A 12554-nucleotide genomic window follows, 5' to 3' on the forward strand; every position below is an offset into this window, starting at 1 on the left:
AAAGATTGTGGACTAAATTGCAAAATCTTTGTATTTTGGTACCAAGGTAAGTTCATGTGTAAATAATGTAGCATAATGGTTATTTTTAAGTTATTGATGTTAATTATATGTTATGCTGAATTTTATTATGAAATGTATGCTTTGTGGTTAATTTCAAATAATATGTAAATTATGTGAACTACTTGTTAAATATAATTGTTACCGAGTATTGATTTCGGCATTCTACGGAAGACGGCAAAGAGAAGTGTTCGAGGAAAAAAGCCCGTTTGAACCTTAGGAATAGATTAGGATACAAGTGACATGTCACTAGGATGGTTGAGCATCCGAACTCGTTGAGTTGAGTCCGAGTTCACTTATGGATGCGAATGTCCGAACTCGTTGAGTTGAGTCCGAGTTCACTTATGGATGCGAACGCCCGAGCTCGTTGAGTTGAGTCTGAGTTCACTTATGGATGCGAACGCCCGAGCTCGTTGAGTTGAGTCCGAGTTCGCTTATGGGCGGGTTACATGATTGCTTGATTGCATATATGGCACTTATGTGCAAGTTATCCATGTATCCGAATTATATTCAGATGTGTTCAACGGGTAAAGTTCTACTCAAATGGAGGAATATTCGAGATGTAAAGAGACGTATTGGTAAGTGATGTGAAATGGATATTTTGGACAGGTATGTATTTAACCCTCGGGTTGAGTATTGATACAACCACGATAAGGTAATAAGATGATGAAAAATGATTAAAAATGTGATATGTGTTTTAGTGATACATGCTAATGTTGATTGGTATGACTGTTTGTTATGTTACTTATTATTTGCATATGAACTTACTAAGCATTTATGCTTACTCCCTCCTTCTTACTCATTGTAGTTTTGGACAAGCCAGCTCAGGAGTCGGGATAGGTCGAAGGCTCAGTCACACTATCCGGAAGACTTTTGGTAATGGCTTGTAAATTTAAGTATGGCATGTATAGCAATATACCTTTTTTGTGTAAATGATCTTATGGTATGGTGATGGAATGGTTGAGGAAATGCTTGATAATGATAAATTATGAAAATAGTTAGTTTAGATTATATTTGATGTTAAGGAAAATTATTAAGATATTTAGTGCATAAAAACTCATAAAAGGGATGAAATTTGCCATAAACAGAATACTGCAGCAACACTGACGCGAGTTTAAAAATTTACTAAAAATCATAGAAATTGAACTTGGTGATGGACTACATATCAAATTGAAGCTTATTATGTATAGTTTCACATGAAACAAATGAAACAGGTAAAGGAATTATATGTTACAAGATATTTGAATTTTAGTGAAATAGGGTCATAGCAGTTTCTGAATCCTCTGTTCCAACTTTAGAAATTCACCATAAATTGTAAAGATATAATTAGGTAGTGTATTTTATATTCTCAGAATCCTTATTGAGTCTAGTTTCAGGAGAAATAAGCATCATAGTCATATGGATTTTTTACAAAGAGAAATGTGGTTCGTAGTAAACAGAGGTCAGACCAGTCAAGTCCTGAAACAGGGGTAACTTTAACTAATAAACTGTACTAATTGGCCCAACCAAAAATTCTAGAAAAAAATTAGTAGATAGGTATATGAGTCGAGATTTAGGAAAAATTTACGGATCCTATTTCAAGTTTCGTAACTCGAGATATGATTTTTCTTATGACTGTGATGCAAGTAGCTTAAAAGCTGTGAATGTAGAAATAAATAATCCAAAGTTCTAAATATGTTAAATTAAGCTTAGTAACACCTCATACTCGACTCCGGCGACGGTCTCGGGCGTGGGGGCGTTACAAATTCCTTGCCTCCTACTCTCCGTCCCCCTTCCTAAGTGCCTCATCTGGTGTTTAAATAGGCTTTAGAATGCCTAAGAGCCCTCAAAATTGGCTTTTTTCGAATAGGGTTATACTTGGGCTCGACAGAGACACGCCCATATGCAATTACTCCAGCCCGTGGTCAAGGCTGTTGAATAGGCATAGGCGTGTAGTCTACCCATGTAAGTCGTGCTTTGATCCTACCAAAGCGACACGGCCATGTGACACGCCCATGTGAGGAAGTCCAGGCCATGTTAATTTCCCCTGTGGGTCCACCTTCTCCGTTTTTGGCCCGTTTCTCGCTCTTTTTACTCTCCTATGCTCACCTAAGTATAAAACATGAAATTAAAGAATTAGGAGCATCAAATTCATCAAATCTAAGGAGAAATCATCCTTAAATATGTTAAGCATGGGATAAAAATATGTATAAATTACGGTTTATCAAATACCCCCACACTTAAGCGTTTACTTGTCCTCAAGAAAAATCCTCAACTCACAATCAAAATAAATTCTTCTCAATTTATAATCCCTATCAATAATATCTTAAAATAATCCATAAGTATTCATACATTGAAAATTCAACTAAAAGTAAATCAAAGTTTCAACCATTCCAAGTTGAGTATTTTATCACAAAAACATAGGTGTCTCCCCTTATCTAAGTGATTAACTTTCATCAAAATATCATAGAGTTTGACATCCTCACTAAAGATTCACTCAAATCACTCAAGGTGATTAAGGACATCAATTAAAGCACTCATTAGTCAGTATGAAAAGTTATCACCATAGGCTTGCATGAAAATCAAATCTCCACCATTAGATATTGAGATGATACATCAATCAAAAAGGTTTTTAGAGGGTTGTAACGTGGCTTTGGTTAGGGGATGTGGTCACAAGCTGAAGGAAAATGTTAGAATCGAGATTAAATTGAAAAGTTACATAGCTAGAAAAATGACTAGTCATTAGTTCAATACAAATGAGCTTCTTCTCGAATATGGAATTAACACTCAAGCTCAAAAATAACGAATTACTACTAATATGTATGTAAGTATTATTTTTTTTAAGAACAAGTCAAATACATAGAAGAACAAAACATAGTTAAGCAATTTGTTCAAATCAAATCTCGACAAAAATAGGGATCAAATTAGGGGATTTCAACAATAATGGGTTATGGGTTAATATTGAGGGTAAATTAATTAATGGCTTGTTAGGCTCAAAAGGGGTAGAGTGAGTGGGTTAAACCTAATTGCCTTTATCATCTTGACATATCAAATCAAATGGTGTGGTCTTGACATGCATAATCAAGCAAATTCTAGAATAACAAATCAATACTGACGCACTCTTAATAAAAGTGAGCATGAAAGAAATAAAATATGCTCTAAAGGCTCAAGATCTCACAAAAATTATGGATTTTTGATGTTTAAACTTGTGAATTTCAACTCATGATAATACCTAAACTTAGGGAAACAACCTAAAAGTTTATAATTCTTCAAAAATCAACTTATCATGATTGATTCCCTAATGTCTTAAAGTTTAAACAATCAATGCATAAATGCCTATGTTTTAATTCAAGAAATATCAATAAAAATCATAAATTAATTAAAATTCATTCTAATAGTGATATGAGTGATTCACATGAGAATAAGACAAAATTCAGGGATTTCTAATGATGATATGAAAGACCCCCATACTTAAGATGTAAATTGCCCTCAATGTACAAAGATAGATATATTGAAAAAAATATAGATAAATAATCATAAGACAGGGAGAGAAGTGAAACTTCCTGAATGATGAATGAACTCCTTGATTTGGAGTTATGGAGAATAATCAGCCAAGAAAATGATGAGAGTGGAGGAGGATACTCCGATGGTGGTAGAGATTCATTAGTCCATAAGTCCTACGACAAAAGAATATTATATCTAGTGGTAGCTATGGTCGTGGGCGAGCAGGACATGGCAGTCATGGAGAACCTTTGCTAGTGGAGTTTTTAGTTCCTATGTGATGATGACCTTTGGAGCTCTTTATAAATGTGATAGAATCAGGAACTTTTTAGGAAATATAAGGAAGTGTAATTACTCGTAATGAAATAGCCGAAACTATAAATTATTTAATAAAAATTATAAAAACTAGAATTAAAATAATAATAAAGTAAAATGAAATAAAAATTACTTAAATAAGATAAATAAAGATAATAGTGAAAATAAAAATAATAAATAAAAAGTTTTTAAGCATCGTTATCGCCGGATGGTTCGCGAGGTGGTGGTGGCGATGAGATGTGGAAGTGCTGATAAATCTTACGTAGAGTCGTATCAATATGATCAAAGCACTGAAAACATTACTACTCAAATCATGTAAGGCGCTCAGAGATGTCAGAATATGAAGTCACCGCATGAACTGGACGATGGATGGGTAGTGGCTGAGATGGTGGGTCCTCATGACGTGGAGGGACATCATCAGTAATGTCCTCTGGGTCCTCTTCCTCTATGGGATGGATGAGGTATACTAAGGAGGGTAGGTGCCACGTCGTTTCTCGATCATCCTCATACTTAGCATGCTTGAGATGCCCTGTAGGGACATTTGGCCGATGAGAGTGAGGGAGGATGATTGTGTTGCTGTGTTGAGGAGCCCAAAGTGTTGAGCCAGTCAAGTCACATAGGGGTCGATGGAGATGACCTCTCTCCTATGTCGCTCTGTTTGATGGCAAATGGCGAGGGTGATGAAGTAGGGGAGGTCGAGGACGTGCCCATTCGCCATGCTCCAAAAGAACTAAGCGTCGTGGGTGGTGACGACGTTGGTGCTCTCTCGTCGTCCCATTAGAGTGTGAGCTAAGATGGCGTGTAGGTACCTCAAGGATGGAGGGAGAGCCGATGCCTTGGAGCAGCTAGGATCGTAGGTAGTTGAGGCAGGGACGAGGTCCCTCCAGCATTTTGACGGGCACAGTGGATGTGGCGGTGGAGGGTGTCAAGTTCATTGTCGTCCATGAACTCCTCCGTGTATAACCCTTGTGCAATCCCGAACTGAGTATGCTCAACTGGCGTACTAGACCACCAAGGCAGAAGTGGACCGTTCCAGGATTGTCGAAGTTGGTCATGATAGTCTGAAGATGGAACGCCAAGCAGAGTTCCAATGTGAACTTGAGATACGTCGGCTCGACGATCTCAAAGAAGAGCCCCCATGGGTCAGTCGTCAGGAGGGCTCGAACCGCGTCAGCCAAATGAATCTATTCAAGCGCGGCCCAGTCAATGTAGCGGCCCACACCTAGGGGTCGGGTTCGTAATATCTGATATAGTTCCTCTTGGGGTCCCAAGGGAACGTGGAGTAACGGGTGCCTAATCTCCGCTGTAGGACCCGAGGATAACGCTGCTCCTTTCCTTTTCTTCGAGGTGGGAACAACGGTCTTCTTACCATGTGAGGATGACATTGTACCTGCATTGAAAAGTCGAAGTTCAACCAATACGTCCCAAAAATAGCATGGAAAAATGAACTAATTAGGACTATTTCATGAGACTCGCGTACTAAATGAAGAGAACAAAAATAAAACAACTAAAACAATTATATCAAGTCATTAAAATAGGACTATGAGAATAATACGACGGGAAAATCTACTGCATGAATGTATGTGGGTAAACATAAAATCCATGGAAATAAGAAAAATGGATTAATGTAGTATGAAAAATAGAAATATTCTTTAATGATAAGCATGAGTATTTCTATTATTCTTCTATTAATATTCACTTAAGATACTCAAACAGATCAGAGAAATCATGAAATAGGCAAAATATTTAAAGAAAATAGAGAGAAAAGAGTAAACAAATGCAAAAGAGAGAAGCTTGAGTCGTCGAAAATAGTGTTGTAGGCGGCGCACGGGCGTGGCAGGTAGGGCGTGTAGAGTTGCAGCGGCTAGGGTTAGGGATTTTTAGGGAGGGAGATGATGAATAGTGAGGGGTTTATATAAATTTTTGGGCACATGGCCACGGGGACGCCCGTGTGCCCCAATTTTTGCTCGTGTGTTTCGCGTTTTTTAAATTTGGGCACGTCTGACATTCGGCCCATGCCCATGTTGCTTGGGCGTGTAGGCACAGCCGTGTCTTACTTCATTCGCTTCTCCCACGCCCGTGTTAGTTTTGACAGTGTCGACCACGGGTGAATGACATGGGCATGTCGCACGCCCGTGTTAAATTCTCAGTTTCAACCATGGCTTCAAGGCATGGGCGTGTCTTACGCTCGTGTTGTTTTGGCAGCTTCACCCACGGCCATGTCGCACGACTGTGGCAATTTATCGCATCTCGTGTTGGGGAAAAACTTTTGCTCTATTTTCACATGGCCGTAGGCACGCCCGTGTGCCTGGCCGTGCGGATGGGAAAATCCTGTGTTTCAAGGCTCAGTTTAGTAGGTTAGATGTGAAAAACTAGAATTTAAATAAATCATTATTGTTAGTGCTCGGGTTGCCTCCCGAGAAGAGCTTATTTATAGTCTAAGCTTGACTTTACCTCTCTGGTGTGTGATTGTAACACCCCTATCCCATATCCGTCGCTAGAATAGGTAAAGGGGCATTACCGGACTTGAAACTCATATCAGAACAGTAAAAATTTTGAATTTTTTTTTAAAGAAATAAAGAACATTCCTTTAGATAAATACTAAAGACATCCAGGGATACAATTTAAACTTCTATAAGTACACATTCAAAGGATGCCATTTTCGCATAGCTTATATACATTAACCAAAATATTCTTCTGCCACTAGTCTATTCTACACGTGCCATAAAATAACCCAAAACATAACAGTACCAAGCAGTGGATAGTGATAGTGTAACAAGTTACTGACGATTCCCGAGTCTGTAGCCTCCAAATGAGATCTATAAAACAGAGGAAACAAAGTAAACGGAGTAAGCATTACAATGCTTAGTAAGTTTTAAGCAATGTCAACAGATAACAATCAAATTATAATATGGTTGTTCGTATTTTTTTATTTTACTCTTCCTTTGGGTATATCATCCCTTTACCGAATATGCACATCTCATCATATACAATAGGCAGATAAACTTTCACCTAAAAGTGAGCTCATGTAACATAGATATATTGTATAATTTCACATAACCTTTCACACTGATCCGATGCCACATAATTATAGGAATAGTCTCATAGATTGCTCACGTATGCATCACATAACTACCTTATGATTTAGATCAAATCAAGCTCACATATAGACTCGGAGTACATACCTGTTTAACCTTTCGCATTGAATATATTTATAAGCAATTCTTATTACGAAGTCTTATAGCTTTAAACTCTACTCGGATTATCGGCGAGACCTTTAGCTCAGATGAAATCTCCACACGAAGTCAGCGGGTCTTAACCCGGACATAGTCACCACATATAGTCATCGGGTCTTAAATCCCGGATTTACATCATAGAGTTTCATGCATATTTATTCACATGTTACAACATTCACATCGACTATCATATTTGTAATTCATTTGCCTCATCAAATATCTAATAAAACACACCTTCCACAGTTTGTCATTTGGCCACAATATATATATACACTTTCACGTTCATCACATTGGCCATTCGGCCTTATCTCATATATACACATTCACATTCATCACATAAAATCCTAAATCAAAATATAAATTTTCATATATTCACATCACAATTATCCAAATATACTTCATATCCCACATATACTTTCATGTATACACTTTGTCTTGGCTGAATCTACATCTATCATTTTCCAATGAATAATTCAATTTCAAGCCATACTATCATTTCATATTCGAATACTTATAAACTTACAATTTCACAATTTTTAATATCAAAGATCCATCTAAACTCATATATCATTTTATAATGTCACAAATTAGAATTCACGTATGGGTTTAATCAATAGCTTATGAGCAACTAAAACAAGTTTTATCAATGTTTACAACATAATCACAAATTCTCTACAAGCTGTTTTCCTGAGCAATAGTCGTTAAATTATTTGTAACTGGAGCTACAAAACTCCAAATGATGTGCCGTTAATTTTCCATGAAAATAGACTCGTATATCTTTTATCAAAAAAAATTTCAAAATTTTTGGTTTGGCTAATCAATACCAGATTTTTCTTAAAGTTTCCCCTATTTTACTGCTTGACTATTCTGACTACTCTTCACTAAGAACTGAATTTCTCATTGTACAAAATTCAAAATATCTTTTCGTTTATTTTGTTTGAAACTAGACTCATTAAGGAGTCTAAGCATATAAATCTTATCTTATAATCATTTTTTTACGATTTATAATGATTTTCCAAATAATGAACAGGGGATTTCGGAGCCATTCTGACTCTGTCTCACACAACTTTAAAAAAAATCTCATTATCGGCAACCCCTTTACTTACACGATTTCTGTTATACGAAACTAGACGCATCAAGCTTTAATTACATAATCTATTCAGCCTTTAACTCAATTCCCACAATTTATGGTAATTTTTCCAAAACACGCTACTGCTGCTGTCCCGAGCAGATTTATACAAATTTACTCTGTAAAGTTGTCATTCACATATTTAAAACATAATATCATATATGCCATCATTTAGAAAAGTTATTGACCTTAACGTATATACTTAATTCATATTCATCCCATTTAAAAGCTTAAAACTTACAAAGGAATCAAACTCAAATACTTAAGAACTTACCTCGGAAGTTGTCGAACGATTACAGATCGACTATTCGGTTAGGTAGCTTTTTCTCTTATCCGAATTAGACTCCCTAAGCTCTTGAGCTTGAATAAACAAATTTAATCTATTACAAACCAATTATACAAACTCATGGCCGAATACAACAAGAAGACTAACTAGATTCTACTAGCCACTCATTGCTCTATTATTAACCTTACTTAATTATAAACACATTCGACAACTACCTCAACCTTATTTAATACAATTAACACCGAATTCCTCATGTAAAAAGTACCATTGCCGAATATCATTTAGTTCACAAGGTCCTAATTTCAAAAATTTGACAAGCTCATACCCATTTCCTACTAATTCCATCATTTTAACACAGGTACGGCAAAGCTAAATTCCATTCTTCCATTAGTTTGCATTTAACTAAATCATGCCTTAATGTTAAGCACATTCGACAATGGTGCAAACATCAATTAACAACCAAACATTATCAACCCATTTGTTTTTTATTACACGTTTTCCCCAATTTAACACCCCAAAATTATCAAACTTTAACAAGTTTAAAACTCATCTAATGACCATTTATAAACTAAAGCATCAATCATTCAATTCAACTCATCACAACATGGCCGAATACACATTTCTCCTACTTCCATTCTAAATAAAATTTTATCAAGCTTCCATCTTCATTTAACTGTGTACCATTTAGAACTATCAATACTTTACACCCTTTAACAAATTATAATCAATTGCCAAGTGCATCTTTGACAATTTAAACCACACAACTCAAATTCTTACAATTTAAGCTTAGAAATTTCTATTCATGTAAATTTCAGCAACCTGGAGTCCATTAAACACTCCAAAATTCCATTTGAACAACAATTGTTCAACCTTCTAGCATAATTTCAATCTGGACAGCAAGCATTATTTAACATTCAGACATCAAAGAACGAATTTAATCCTCATCAATTCAATCAATATCAAGTGTCCTAATTTGGACATTAGTAGTCTTAAATAAAACCACAACAAATCAAACTTGAAAATTTTCACAGTTAATATCGTAAAGAAAAATTTAAAGAACCAACAAGCTTACCAAGATTTTCCCACTTCTCCTACCTTCTACCGTCTCCATTTTTCTTTTTGTTGCAGCCCTCTTCTTCTTCTTCGATGGATTACCGAGTTACTTGAAATTTCAGCTACCTAACTAGCTAAAATCATAGTTTTTCCTACATGCATGCGACACCAAGCCTTCTTCCAATCGGTTTTCCAGCAGAACAAATATGGAAGAAAACTAAATCTCCATTCCCCCTTTCTTTCCAAACGGTGAAGAAAAATAAAGAAAGTGGAAGATGAGACCAGTTTTTATGTTTTATTCATTTCATATTATAAAACCAATTATCATTATTTTACTAATATAAAAAGCACAAAGATACAAATTTCCCTTCATCATTGCCGTCCACTAAAATAAAAGGGGTCTAATTGACATGCAAGCCCCACATTTTAGCCATGTTAACAATTGGCCACTTTAAGAAAAAGACTTCTAAAATTTTCCTTTATACAATCAAATCCCAACTAAATAATTTAGCATCCAATTAACTAAATTAGACCACCCAACTTTCACAATAGGTAATTCACATAACAAAAACACTGAAATTAATATTTTACAAAATTTTTGACTAGGTTTTGTGGTCCCGAAACCACTTCCCGACTAGGGTCAATTTAGGACTGTCACAGTGATCATGGTGGCTCGAGGAGTTTACACTCCTCATCCCTACAATCAACTTTATCAATATAAGGTTTAAGACGAATATTGTTTACCTTAAAAGTTTCAAATTTGGGATGAATTACCTCGACTGTACCATATGGGAAAATATTGAGTACCGTGAGAGAAATTTCTTCATTAGGATCAGAAGTGGCAATGCGAGGGTCTGCTGCATCTAGTAGTACTTTGTCTCCAACCTTAAATTGATTTGGTGTGTCATTGAACTCGTCATGGCATGTTTTGGTTTATTGTGTGTCCTCGGTCTATGTGTCCACCATTCATCCAGTTCCTCGATTTGTAGCCTTCGTTCTTCATAAATAGGTCATTTGTTGTTGTTTGAACACAACTCATATTCATTCTTCGAAATTGTTTCCTGCACAGAGGGTTTCACCACATGATCAGTACTAGTAGAATGATTTATACAACCACCTTCAACTTTTGATGTGTTACTCAAATTACGAGCTTGAAGGGTGATTGTTTCTTCTCCCACACGAAGTGTGAGTTCACCTGTACCAACATCAATAATGGTTCTAGCAGTCGCTAAAAAGGGTCGTCCTAAAATCAAAGGTGCGTTACTATCCTCTTTCATGTCTAGAACAACAAAGTCTATTGGGTATATAAATTTATCGATCTTAACAAGAACATCTTCAATGATACCTCTAGGAAATCTAATGGTTTTATCAACCAATTGAATGCCCGTCCTAGTTTGTTTGGGTTTCCCAAGACCTAGCTGTTTAAACATTTTATAAGGCATAACATTAATGCTTGCCCCTAAGTCAGCCAATGCATTATGAACATCTAAACTACCAATTAAACAAGAAATCGTAAAACTCCCTGGATCTTTCAATTTTTTGGGTAGCTTATTCCGTAATATGGCTGAGCAAACTGCATTCAACTCCACATGTGACACCTCATCCAATTTTTGTTTGTTTGCTAGAAGCTCCTTTAAAAATTTGACTGCGTTTGGCATCTGCGAGAGAGCTTCGATAAACGGTAAGTTAATATGAAATTTCTTTAATAGTTTAAGAAAGTTACCAAATTTTTTATCTGTACAGTCTTTCCTTATCGCATTGGGGTATGGAACTCGTGGTTTGTACTCTTTACTTATCATTTTCTAGTCATTGTGGTCCACCTCACCCTTACCTTTACTTACCACAGTTTCTTGCCTCGGTTCTGGTTTAGGTGCAACTAACCCTTCCTTGTCATGAGTGGTAATTACATTGAGTTGTTCCCTTGGGTTAGATTCCATGTTACTCGGGAAACTACCTTGTGGTCGTTCAGAAATCAGTTTGGTGAGTTGGCCTATCTGAGTTTCCAGCCCTTGGATTAACGCTTGCTGATTCTTAAGGGCTGTCTCGGTATTCTGGAAATGAGTTTCTAACACCGAGATGAATTTTGTTTGCTTCTCCTCAAGGTTCGACTTTTTCTCTTGTTGGTAGGGTGGTTGTTGGAAGCCTGGAGGTGGTGGTCTCTGATTCCCTTAGCCTCCCCATGAGAAATTTGGGTGGTTCCTCCAACCTACATTATAAGTATTACTATAAGGATTATTTTGAGATCGAGGATTATTACCCATGTAATTTAACTGCTCGTTCTCCATGTTGTGGCCATAGGGTGGGTATTCTGAATTGCTTGATCCACCTCCACTTGCTTCGCACTATATTATTGGGTGAACCTGTGAAGAACTAAGAAAACCATCAATTTTCTTTATCAAGAGTTCTACCTGGTTAGAGAGCATGGTGACCGAATCGACGTTATAAACGTCGGCTATTTTTGTTGGCTTTATTCTCATGACTTGCCACTGATAATTATTCAGTGACATCTCTTCTATAAATTCATAAGCATCTTCAGGTGTCGTATTATTGATGGTTCCGCCAGCGACTGCGCCAACCATTTGTCGAGTCGAATGATTCAGGCCATTATGAAACGTTTGAACCTGTAGCTAGAGTGGTAACCTATGGTGAGGGCATCTTCTCAAGAGGTCCTTGTATCTCTCGCATGCATCATAGAGTGTTTCTAAATCCATCTACACAAAAGAAGAGATATCATTACATAATTTAGCTGTTTTTGCCGGTGGAAAATATTTCAATAAAAACTTTTCGGTCATTTGTTCCCAAGTAGTGATTGACCCCCGTGGTAACGAATTCAACCACTGTTTAGCTTTATTTCTCAATGAAAAATGGAATAACCGAAGGTGAATGGTGTCATCAGAAATGCCATTAATTTTAAATGTATCACATAGTTCCAAAAAGTTTGCCAAGTGAGCATTGGGATCTTCGTCCTGCAAACCATCAAACTGAACAAATTGATGTA

General features: G+C 36.5%; 1 non-coding gene across 1 annotated transcript; it reads left to right on the forward strand.

Moving 5' to 3' along the window:
• Positions 1-12193: 12193 nt before the first annotated feature.
• LOC121217284 (small nucleolar RNA R71) lies at positions 12194-12300 on the forward strand. The gene has a single exon (XR_005913379.1). It is a non-coding gene; the product is annotated as a small nucleolar RNA R71 (small nucleolar RNA).
• Positions 12301-12554: the final 254 nt, after the last annotated feature.

The sequence above is a fragment of the Gossypium hirsutum genome, chromosome A02 (assembly GCF_007990345.1).
Source record: "Gossypium hirsutum isolate 1008001.06 chromosome A02, Gossypium_hirsutum_v2.1, whole genome shotgun sequence".
Taxonomy (NCBI): Eukaryota; Viridiplantae; Streptophyta; class Magnoliopsida; order Malvales; family Malvaceae; genus Gossypium; species Gossypium hirsutum.